Source organism: Dendrobates tinctorius, unplaced genomic scaffold (assembly GCF_039654945.1).
Source record: "Dendrobates tinctorius isolate UK_male_01 unplaced genomic scaffold, ASM3965494v1 ptg000162l, whole genome shotgun sequence".
In the NCBI taxonomy this organism is placed as follows: domain Eukaryota; kingdom Metazoa; phylum Chordata; class Amphibia; order Anura; family Dendrobatidae; genus Dendrobates; species Dendrobates tinctorius.
In genome coordinates this window covers 36964600-36976856 of record NW_027361829.1, presented here as the reverse complement: position 1 = coordinate 36976856, position 12257 = coordinate 36964600, and positions in this window count along the sequence as shown.

Below are 12257 nucleotides of genomic sequence, written 5' to 3'. Positions count from 1 at the left end.
AGAGGCGTGGTATCCCACAACCAGGTAAGGTGAAGACACCTGACCACATTCCATCCCACATCCCACACACACCAGTAGTGTAACAGAGCACTCTTTACGGCCCCTGCTTGGAACACGAAGAGTGCTGGGAGGTGGGTGGAGCGTAGCTTGAGAGCGGGAGAGTTACAAGGAAGTTAGATTGGATTCCCACAGAGGGAGGGAAGGAGAAGGATGTGTCTGGAGCAGCTCTTGTAATTAGAGGCTGCTGGATGGATTGGATTGTAAAGAAAGCTCCTCAAAAAGGAAAGAAGGTTCTTCTGAGACATGGCTGGAGCATACTCCCCATGGGTCCCTTATCCACGCTGATGTCAGGTGGAGGGAGAAACTGGTCACAAAGGGTAGCTAGCGTACTTCAGGGCGCTACTAGCAAGCCGATAGCTTTGGTTACTTTATGGACCATCTCCCCTACCACAGTTATTCTGACTGGAAATGCAGCTATATAGGATCACAGAAACGGCAGGGCGTTGTCTAACAGGATTCGCAGCTGCTGGCCCAGAACATTAATTGTGAAGTGCTGGAAAGGAAGGAAAGTGGAAAGCAGCATATTGTGTGGAGACGGCCAAGAAAGGTACATGCTGACAGGGAGTGCTGGAAGGGTGTACTTCATCTTATCTGCAAGTTGTCTGGACCCCTCACCTGGAAAATGCAGCATTGAAGCAGGCCTCTGTACTGCAGACACAACTGTAAATAAAGCTCTTGGAACTGCATTCAACTGAGTAATTTGCCTCCTTTTCTGCACCTCACACCCAGCTCTGCAACATCCTCCTCTCCACACTAACTCACATCTAGAAACTCATCTCCACTGCCCTGGGACTACAGCTCTACCTGTGGAGAGCTTTAACAACTCTGCTGCATCATAACATCTGTCCCAGAGAAGCAACACTGCAGCGCTGGTCATCACTGACCAGAAACCACAGGTGGCATCACAAATTCATACAAACTCTTTTCTCATCTAATTACACTCATTTTACATGACCACCTGGCGTCACGTCCCGGGTGACTGCCACTGTGACACATCCCTTTAAGACAACCGGCCTGGTGCAGAGTTTCCCACGGCCCCTGGGGCGCGTCAATTCCTCATGGTCCGGTGCAGTCCTGAAAAAGATGACATCCGTGATCTGGTCTGTGATTGGTATGTCAGGAAACGACAAGCTGAACAGAGCCCAGTCTTTCCCTCTGTCAGCGTACAGGGACAATGAGCGACTCGATGCAGGTACAAAAGGAAATCCTTCACAGCGAATGTCCCAATTCTCCCATCAGTGCGTGCACGCGCTTATATCCTGACTGAGCGCCCTGTCACTCACAGTCAGCGATGTCAGGGGGGACCAGGTATGTCGTTGTAGGCAGTCTCTGTTAGATGCTTTTAGCCTCTGCTGGCTTTGGCCTAATATGGCAGTTGGCTTTTCGGGAGAAGTCCTGACACTGCCCTCCTTTACGCTGCACGTTCCCGTGGCTACTAACTGATTTCCTGTGCGCTGTGGCCCTTTTATCTTATCCATGCCCCCTACTCCTAGGTGAAGAGGTGTGTCCAGGGCCTTAAACTTTCCCCCGTGAAACCTGAGTGACAGACCCAACAGTTCCAGATCCGTCACGGAGTAGGTAGGCCTGGTCTGGGTCTTCTCCTTACATATACTCCACTGCAGCTCATCCTTTGAATACAGATGCCTCATCATGTAGGTGGTGCTCTGATTCAGAACATTTATGCCTCGCTTCAGGTGCTGACAGCACAGTGTGCAAACCACCAATCTCTTATCATCAGTACATTGCCTGAAAAAAATGCCATGTCAGGGAGCTTCTTTTGAGCTGCCTTAGGTGTGCTCAGTTTGTCAGCATGGTGGACAGTAGCAGATGATGTATTGGCTAATGCACCCTTTATTGCTTTTGCACCCTGCACCTAGTCATCCTGTGCACTGCGTATGTCACAAGGATGTGACGCGCCCCAGAGGCCGTGGGATACTCGGTAGCGGGTCGGCCGTCTTAAAGGGATGTGTCACAGTGGCAGTGACCCGGTCCATGGCCCCAGGCGGTCATGTAAAGGGGAGTGTTGATTAGGGATAAAGTTTATGTAGTGATTCGTGACGCCAGTTGGAGTGTTCGACTGTAGTATAGCCGGCAGTGCAGATCATCCCTTGGGGGGTAGATGGTGATGGCAGTGCAGATGTTTAACCCTCTCCAACCAGGGCTAGCCCCCAGAGATTGTGATGGAAGTTGAAGGCACGGAGAAATAAGGCAGGAGACAAGGAAAGTCACTTTATCATTTACTGTAGTTCAGGCGCAGTTCAGAGGAGACATTACAACTCTCACCAGGTTACAGTCTGCTCTGCAGAATGGGAGTTATCCTTCACTCTGCTGTGACTCAGTGTAAGCTTCCTTCTAATCTAATCCCTTCTGGGACCAAGGCTTCTCAGAGTTTAGAACTTTCCAGTATAGCCACTACTCACTGTGTTTTCCTCCGGTGGCAACTTGTAACTTGGATCCTGTGAAGCTCAAGTTTCTTCTTGCACCAACCTTCACTGATCCTAGTTTGCTGCAGCCATCCCGGGGAAAACACTGCGCTGTTGGTTGTATAAACTCGCACAGTCTCTCAGCTTACCACCCTGCTCAGCATGGATGGCCTAGGGGCTGATTCCCTGATGCTTATTAGCTTTACTCCTAGAGGGAGCACATGTCATTGTGGTGCCCCTGAGGCTCAGTCACCACAGAGGTACTGCACCTTCTCCTAAGGTGTGGTGCCCCACCATCCAGGTAAGGTGGGAACTCCTGACCACGCTCCAACACTCGCACCTCACACAACAGGGTAGTTCAGCAAAGCCACATTGCGGCTCTTGCTTAGAGTGTAGCAGAGTACCTTTAGTGGCTCCCTGCTTGGAACACAAAACGTGCTGGGAGGTGGGTGGAGTTGAGAATACATAAAAGAGTGGGAAGGTTTAGGATTTGGGTCAGTCAGTCAGTCAGTCAGTCGGTGAGACTGAGGGAGGGAGTCACTCAGAGAGGAGAGAGGGAAGAAGATCCCTGAGAGAGTGATGGAGGAAGGAGTGCTGCAGCAGACCTGAGTGACCCGGGTCTGCTGGCACGGGAAAGGAAAGAAGGAGAAAGACATTGAACTGAAGCCTAAGCTTCCATAGGAAAGAAAGACAAGTACGGAATGTAGGAGAATAAGAGAACACAGAAGACGTGGGTTAGAGGAAGAACCCTGCCTAGAAGTTCTCAGCGTAAGGCCGGGGCCCGGTCCCCGAGGTTGTATGGACACTAATGGTTCTGCAGTAGACACCGGTGGAGTAGTGGGCTGTAAATGCACTACTCCCATCTAAGACTTGGGGGTACAACAGCAACACAGATAGAGTGCCGGGACTCAGTAGTAAGGAGTCCCCGAAGCAGGCTACAGCTGTCTGCTGTACAAGTAGAGTTCTTGGGAACATCTGTTAGGAGGTGTTATGAAAGAGTACCTGTAGGAGTCAAAAACAGAAATGCTAGCTAAGTCCAGAAAACCAGAGAAGTTGGCAGCTATCGGATTGCAGACCCCTGAACCTATCAACACAACTAGCAGTAGCCGTGGGGGGTTCCTACGATGCCCTAGACCCCTTGATCACAGCCGGAGGACTATATAGCCTAAAGACAGAAAGGGAAATCTAAACTGCCCCAGAGCAGACCCCAAAGCAAAAGGCAGCCCCAACATATACTGACGGTGAAGCAAGAAGAAAGAACACTAACACAGACAGAAAGATAGACTGAGCAAAGACGGGGCCCAAGCTAACTAGATAGGAAAGGACAGGAAGGCTGCTGTCTGCAATCCGTGAAAAACCCTATGAAAATAAGAGCCAACAGACTGACAGTGAAAAAGGCCCTGAAGACGCTAGGCTTCAAAAAGCTATGTCAGTACTCAGGAATATTCTGAAGACAGAGCAACCGGCAAAAGGAGATTCAGCTCACCCCAGCAGGGAATGGCAGAATCCAGAAAAGCAAGGCAAACAAAAACAAAACACAAATGCTAACAGGCAAAGCAGAAAACTTAGCTTTAGAGGAGCAGGAATCAGACTGGTCTCCTAGAAGTCCACAGAGAAATCACCCGCAGGGCAGAAGGGCGTCGGCAGCCTTATATCCAGTCCGTGACTCCACTCAGCCAGTCATCATCATTAGGCTCAGGTGTCTGATAATCAGGCTCATTACCTTCATTTACCAGAATAGGGAGTTCACCAGACCTCAGTGATGAAGGGGAAAATGAACTCACAACAGGAGGAACTCCAGTGTAACTCAGTACTAGGAGATCTTCACACTAAAAGGCGCTATAAGAGGAGACGTTCAGAAAGGCACATGTTGGCGGAGTGTTAGAAGGGAGCATTCCATCTTGCCTGGAGGTTGGCTGAGTCCCTGATCCAGAGGACATGGCATGGAGGCCGGCACTTGTGTGTACTACAGACTGTGAGTAAAGCTTTGGAACTACAAGCCCTGGTGTCCTCCATTGATTCTTGCGCCAACACACCCAGCACCGCTACATCTGGGTACCAGCTTCTACACCGCCTGCCCCTCTCCTCTTCCCCTACATCTACACTGCCCTGGGGCTACAGCTCCACCTGTGGGGAGCTTCACCATCTTGGCTGCAACCTATCACCAGCCCCAGAGGATCTACAAGCAGCATCGTCCTAACATCTCACTTGCCGAACACCACAGGTGGCGTCAAGAACTATTCCATCTAACTACATTCCACCATTCACATTTCCCCATTACTTGGGTGCCCAGGGCCACGGTCCGGGTCACTGCTGCTGTGACACATCCCACTGATACCGGCCCGGCACCGAGTACCCCACAGCCCTGGGAGGGCGATCCATCATCATGGCTTCCAGGAGGGTTCTTCTCCTCCTTCTTCACTGAAAATAACAACTCTCGCCTGCTCCCCCTCCCAGTTAGGGTATGTCTGCAAAGCTCTAAGCTTCAGACAAGTAAGGGAGTGAGGTAAATTGTGTGTGTGTGTTGTGGTCTCTAGCAGAGAAAGCATAACTCCCATTGCTCACAAAACAAATACAAAACAGTACATATTTAACCCTTTTGTGGCGATAAAGGCACAGGGCGCCAAAGATGGTGCTCACTCCATTTGGGTCCAGAACCTCATCATCCTCTGCATCATCTTCCACCCACTTTTAACCCCTGCCCTCTTTGCAGTTCTGCACCCTGTAGAAAGCCTCAGCAGTTGGCACTTGTGTTTTGTCATCATCAGAAATCTGCTGCGGTGGTCCGCTCACCATGTGTGCTAACCCTCCCACATAGTCATCCTCAAACTTTACAAGTGGTTAGGCATCAGCGCACTTAATATCTTCCACTTGTGGGGCAAGGCCATATGGATGGCCCATGGAATCCCAGCCAGCAGAGTCATCAAAAAGCCGAAGTGACTGCTGCATGACTTTGGTCTCAGACTGTTTGGCTGATTTGTAAGGCGTTGAGGAGGAAGCCAGATTTCCATGGTCTGCAGGTGTCATCTCTGCATTTTCAGCAGGGGACCGGGTGAAAGATAATGTGAAGGAACTGAACTGGAGACACTCTCAGCCATCCGACTCAACACATTCGGGCTTCACAAATTGTCCAGCAGTACTCAGACCTATGAAATTATGTTGAACTTACGGGCACCTGCAAGACAAGAGGAAGTTGTTTCATTTGGGCATGTAGCAGGCACAGAACAACCACTTATTTTGCTTGTAGCAGGTACACCACCACCAACAGCAGCACTATGGCCAAGTCCATGTTCCCTAGGCAGCACTATGGCCAAGTCCATGTTCCCTATTTGATGCTTCACTAATTTCTTCCATCTAAAAAAGTAAGTACAGATTATTACACTGTTAGGGAACTCTGCACCAGGCTGTTATGGCACTCTACACCAGGCTGTTAGGGCACACTGTACCAGGCTGTTAGAGCACGCCAAACCAGGTTGCTATGGCATGCTACACAAGGCTGTTATGGCACTCTATACCAGGCTAGTATGGCATTGTGCACCAGGTTGTTAGGGCAGACTTCACCAGGCTGTTATTGCACTCTATACCAGGCTGCTAGGGAATGCTGCAACAGGCGGTTAGAGCACACTGCAGCAAGCTGTTAGAGTGGGCTGCACCATAATATCAATACCTCAGTTGTGCTATGTGGGATTTTACATGTGACTGTTGGTACATTAAATTAGTTACATTTACGCTTTATGAATGTTAACACATAACCATCCAGAGAAGTCCATAAAGCCTTACTGTTCCTGTAATATGCTTCCAATTTCAAATATTTTTTCTGTCAGATTCCATTTAAAACAAACTAAAAAAAATGGTATGCTCTAATGGATTTTGGATAATGACTAGGGATGAGCGAATGTGCTTGGTGATACTTGGATATCACTCTGGGTGCTCGGATGTGCTTGTTACTTGGCGAGCATTGAGCAGTGCTCAACTTAAAAATCGAATCCCCTCCCCACATGTTTGGCACCTGTTACACAGCCCATAAGCAGGCGGGAATTACTTGCACATCACTGTCATGCCATAGCCATTTTGTAGTGGCATTACTGTAATTGGCTGGCTGTGTGATATCTGAACAAAAGAACAGGCGCCACACGGCTTGGCACATTGATGCCATTGCTCAGCTCTGTGACAGTTTGCATTAGAGGGAGGGAGTGCTTGTCCAGGTCTGTGTGTGCACAGTATAAAGAATCAGAGTACTGTAATGTTAATACTGGTGCTAAAGCCGAACCATCATACTAAGAGCCCTTCTAAGAGCTAACCTTTTGCTTTGCTGTTTTTATCCAGGGCCAGACTGACCATCTGGCAATTCTGACAAATGCAAGAAGGGCCTGTCCGGTTCTTGGGACGCCTTGGCTGCTACTTTGTTATCAGGATCTGCATCCCCAACACGCCCACACAGTTAGCAGTTGTGACACAGCACAAAGTCGCTGGCTTCCCCACCTACCCCAGCAGGCCACGGGCATCCCTTTTGTCTGCGACCTGCTGAGGCCAGTACCAACAGGGTAACATGAAAAACTGTAAAGGTTGCACCATTATGACCAAGAATGATTACTCTAGAACATTGAAAGTGCATTCCTGCCATAGAAAATGGAAAAAAAAAGTAAAAAAAAAAAGCACACAGTCGGCACAGTGGCTCAGTGCTTAGTACATGCAGCGCTGGGGTCCTGGGTTCAAATCCCACCAAGGACAACATCTGCAAGGAGTTTGTATGTTCTCCCCGTGTATGCGTGGGTTTCCTCTGGGTTCCCCGGTTTCCTCCCACATTCCAAAGACATACTGATAGGGAATTTAAATTGTAAGCCCCATTGGGGCATTGTCTGGAAAGCGCTGTGGAATTAATGGTGCTATATAAATGAGTAAAATAAATAAATAAAATAAATGTATGAAATATTCATCTCTAAAATTGCTATGAAAAATACAGTGAAAAACATGGTACTTAGTGCATAGTTGGGTCCTTGTCCTCATATGTCACCTCTCCTGGGCAAAAAAACATACAATTTATGGGGCAGGTATGGACCAGCAAACTGCTTAAAACATGTCCAACCAAAAAAGCATATTACTTGAAAACTATAAAAGTTGCACCATGAATTGCCAAGAATGATTACTCTAGAACATTGAAACTGCATTATTGCGACAGAAAATGGGAAAAAAAGGAAAAAAAGCGCTATATAGCGTATATATGAATTATTCATCTGCAAAATACAGTAAAAAAGAAGGTACTTAGCGCATAGATTGGCCAATATATGTGATCCCAACTGTCAGTCAAGGCGTCCTTCAAAATTGGGTCCCTGTCCTGATATGTCACCTCTCCTGGGCAAAAAAGCAAAATCTGTAATGAGGCCCCCGATTATTGCAAGTCTTTAATAGTGTTAGTATTTTTATATAGGCAAAAGTTACTTTTGGGGCTTCCTAGGCTCCAGGGCCTGAGTGCGATTGCAACCTTTGCACCTACTGTAGTTCTCCCCTGATCATTTTATCGCAAGTATGCGATTTGCGTAAATGCAGTCACTTGCTGACTAGATGTGCACGGCCTCGCTTAATGCAAGTGAAATTAGCAATGCCAGCACCAGAGAATCCTCACAGTGTGTGCTATGAGGATTCAGAAGTCTGAAGTTACACAGACTTTAAACTCAACCCCTTTACCGATCATTATAGTGATAATATTATAACTGTGCATGCTGGTAAGATTTGGTTATGGTTTGTTGGTATGTCTCTGTAATATTGCAATATTATTATTTGGATATTATAACTATTTAATATTGTATAGCAATATTATTTGTATTATTAGAAATATTGGTCTTGTAATAAATCTTGATTTCCTCCAGGCAGGGGTTCGGGGGCAAGGACAGCATGTGATTTCAAATGCCAGAGTTGAATTTTAGTCCCAGTCTGTCCCTGTTTGTATCACATACATTTTGCATCTAGTCAATGGAGGGAGAGAGTGTTGCAAGAGCAGCGACTATGGCAGAATACAGTCTGTAGACAGGGATTTCTCTCTTGCAAAATACTGTATCTATAGCTGCATCATGTTTTTTTTTGGGGGGGGAATTGAAAAAATTGTGTGATCAATCTAGTATTATGTGCTTTGTGGTACATTTTGGTGCTAAATAACACTTAAAAAAAGTTGAAATTTTTTTCTGGATTAAATTTCTCGCCCATACAGTATTCGGTGGTCTGTGATACATCAATGATATCTATGGCTGCAAAAAAGCATTCAGAAATTTTGCTGGGTTAAATTTCTCAGCCATACAGTATTCCATGTTATGGGGTACATTTTATTGACACATAACACTCCAAAGAAAGCGTTTAAAAGTTTTGGTGGGTTAAATTTATCAGCCATACAGTATTCTGTCTTCTGGGGTACATTTTTGTGATATATAACACTCAAAAAAAAGTGTAAACATTTTCTGCTGGGTTAAATTTCTCAGCCATACAGTATTCCAAAAAAGATGGCAGAACCATGTGAGAGAGTGAGAAATATTAGAGTTTTATGAAGCTGGCACAACAGCAGAGGTGGCAGGAGCCTGTGGTCTGGATCCGGACGGTTTCCTGAAACTACCAAAGCCCTAACCCAGACCACATCCTTCACCGCTGGAGTTCTTTCAAACTCCGGATGGGAGAGCCTTCATAAAGGAACTGGTGAGTGGACTGCAGTGCCTAGGCTGGTCAGCAAACACAAAGAGATGAGCCAGGATCAGGCATGGAGAAATGTTATTGAGCCCTGTAGCCGCACAGTATTGAGAGCTGGAATCTCTGGGGATGGTCATTACTTACAACTGTCAGCAGAAAAGAAGGTTCTTTGAAGAGTTTGGGACCCGTCATCACATCTAGTTCAACCATTGGGTAGTAGAGACGGAATACTTGCCTTGAATGCTGCAAGAGCTGATGGCTGGAATTAGGGCCAAGTTGCTCAAAATGGAGGGGCAACACAACTGATATGCAGTGGGTGTACTCCCAGAAGGAAGGGAGCAGGATGAACCATTCTAGATGAATGAATGGGCCTGGGAGAGGCTCCTTATGGTGGCTCAAGACAGGACTACTATGACCCCCGAGAAAGCATACTGTCCTTGGGTTTCCCTACCTCCTATGTGTGAGTAGCCAATGGAGCAGATGATACAGGGATCTGTTGTCCATTTCTATATTTCGGGCTCCAGCACTTACAGCCCAGGCACCTGGGAATCGGGCTACAGGAAGCAGGTGGAGGAAGTTCCCCCAGCCTCAAGAAGAAGGAGAAAAAGAAGTGGACACCTGAAGAGTATTACTGTATTACCCTGCTTACAATTTTTTCCTGGCTTTGGACATTGTGCAAAGCTTTTTTTTCAAAATTTTATCAGTATGACATCGCTCACCCATAGAATATTCTATGGTCTAGAGTACATTTAGTTGTTATATAACTCTAAAAAAAACTTGTTTAAAAATGTATTGATATTATTTTGCTCATCTATAGACTTTTACATATTCTTTGGTAGATTTTAGTGGTATATACAGTGGGGAGAAATAAGTATTTGATCCCTTGCTGATTTGGTAAGTTTGCCCACTGACAAAGACATGAACAGTCTATAATTTTAAGGATAGGTTAATTTTCACATTGAGAAATAGAATGTCAAAAACAATATTCAGAAGATTACATTGCATACATTATATATATATATATATATATATATATATATATATATATATATATATATTTGGATTTTGCAGTGAGAAATAAGTATTTGATCCCTCTTTCAAACAAGACTTAATAATTGGTGGCAAAATCCTTGTTGGCAATCACAGCAGTCAGATCATCTCTAAATCACTAAGATTTTGAGGCTGTCACTTGGAAACTTGAAACTTCAACTCCCTCCTAAGTTTTCTATGGGATTAAGGTCTGGATACTGGCTAGGCCTCTCCATGACCTTAATGTGCTTCTTTTTGAGACACTCCTTTGTTGCCTTGGCTGTATGTTTTGAGTCACTGTCTTGCTGGAAAACCCAGCCACAACCCATTTTTAATGTCCTGGAGGAAGGAAAGAGGTTGTCACTCAGGATTTTATGGTACATGGCTGCATCCATAATCCCATTGATGTGGGGAAGTAGTCCTGTGCTCTTAGCAGAGAAACTCCCCCAAAACATAATGTTTCCACCTACATGCTTGACAATGTGGATGGTGTTCTTTGGGTCATAATCACTCCATACACGGCTAGTTGAGTTAATGCCAAAGACCAAAATTTTTGTGTCATCTGACCACAACACTTCTCCCAGTCACTCACAGAATCATTCAGGTGTTCATTGGCAGAATTCAAATGGGCCTGAAAATGTGTCTTCTTGAGCAGGGGGACCTTGCGGGCACTGCAGGTTTTTATACCTTTACGGCATAATGCGTTACCAATGGTTGTCTTGGTGACTGTTTTTTGCCCAGAGCGGGGTACTCAGGTCACCGGGCAGCGTTATATTCAGGAGGTCACTGGGGTGGCAGCCATGCCCGGTGCCTGTGCTCCATGGACAGTGAAATGGGGGTTGAAAAATAAAGTAAAAATAAAAGAAATTTGGAAAAGAGTTTGTGACGCCAGTTGGAGTGTTCGACTGTATGATAGCCGGCACTGCAGATGATCCCTGGGGGGTAGATGTGATGGCAGTGCAGGTGTTTAACCCCCTCCAACTAGGTCTGACCCCAGAGATTGCAATGGAAGTGGGATGGCACGGAGTAGTAAGGCAGGAGACAAGGAAAGTCACTTTATCATTTACTGAAGTTCAGATGCAGTTCAAAGTATAAAATACAACTTTCTCACCAGGGTTACAGTCTACTCTGCAAGATGGGAGTTATCCTTCTCTCTGCTGTGATTCATTGTAAACTTCCTGTTATCCTAATCTCTTCAGGGACCAAGGCTTCCCAGAGTCTGAAACTTCTAGTACAGCCACTCACTCACTGTGTTTTCTCCCACGGCAATTTGCAGCTTGAATCCTGTGTGAAGCACAAGTTTCTTCTTGCACAATCCTTCACTGATCCTCGGTTGCTGTAGTCTTCCTGGGAGAAGACACTCTGCTGTTGGTTGTATAAACCTCACTGTCTCTCAGCTTACTATCCAACTCTAAAAGCATATATGGTCTAGGGGCTGATTCCCTGATTTCTATCAGCATTGCTTCTGGAGAGAGCACATGTTACCGCTTCAGGAACATTCTCCATTTCCTCTCCACCGTCTTCTGCACAGAACAACTCGACTCCTCCCCCTCCCAGTTAGGGTATGTCTTCAAAGCTCTAAGCTTCAGGGAAGTAAGGGAGTGAGGTAAAATTGTGTGTGTGCAGTTGTCTCCAGCAGAGAAACCATAACTCCCATCACTTACAAAACACATAAAACAGAGTACATATTTGACCATTTTGTGGCAGCAAAGATACAGGGCGCCACAACTGCATTCCCAGCTGCCTTGAGATCACTAACAAGTTCCCCCCGTGTAGCTTTAGGCTGATCTCTCACCTTCTTCGTGATCAAGTATACCCCACGATGTGAAATTTTGCATGGTGCCCTAGATAGATGTCGATTGACAGTCATTTTGTATTTCTTCCATTTTTGTACTTTTGCACCAACAGTAGTGTTGAGCATTCCGATACCGCAAGTATCGGGTATCGGCCGATATTCACTGTATCGGAATTCCGATACTGAGTTCCGATACTTTTATCATATCGAATACCGGAATCGGAAGTTCCCATAATGCTATGAGCCAGTTTGATTTGATTCAGCCAATGACAATCCTC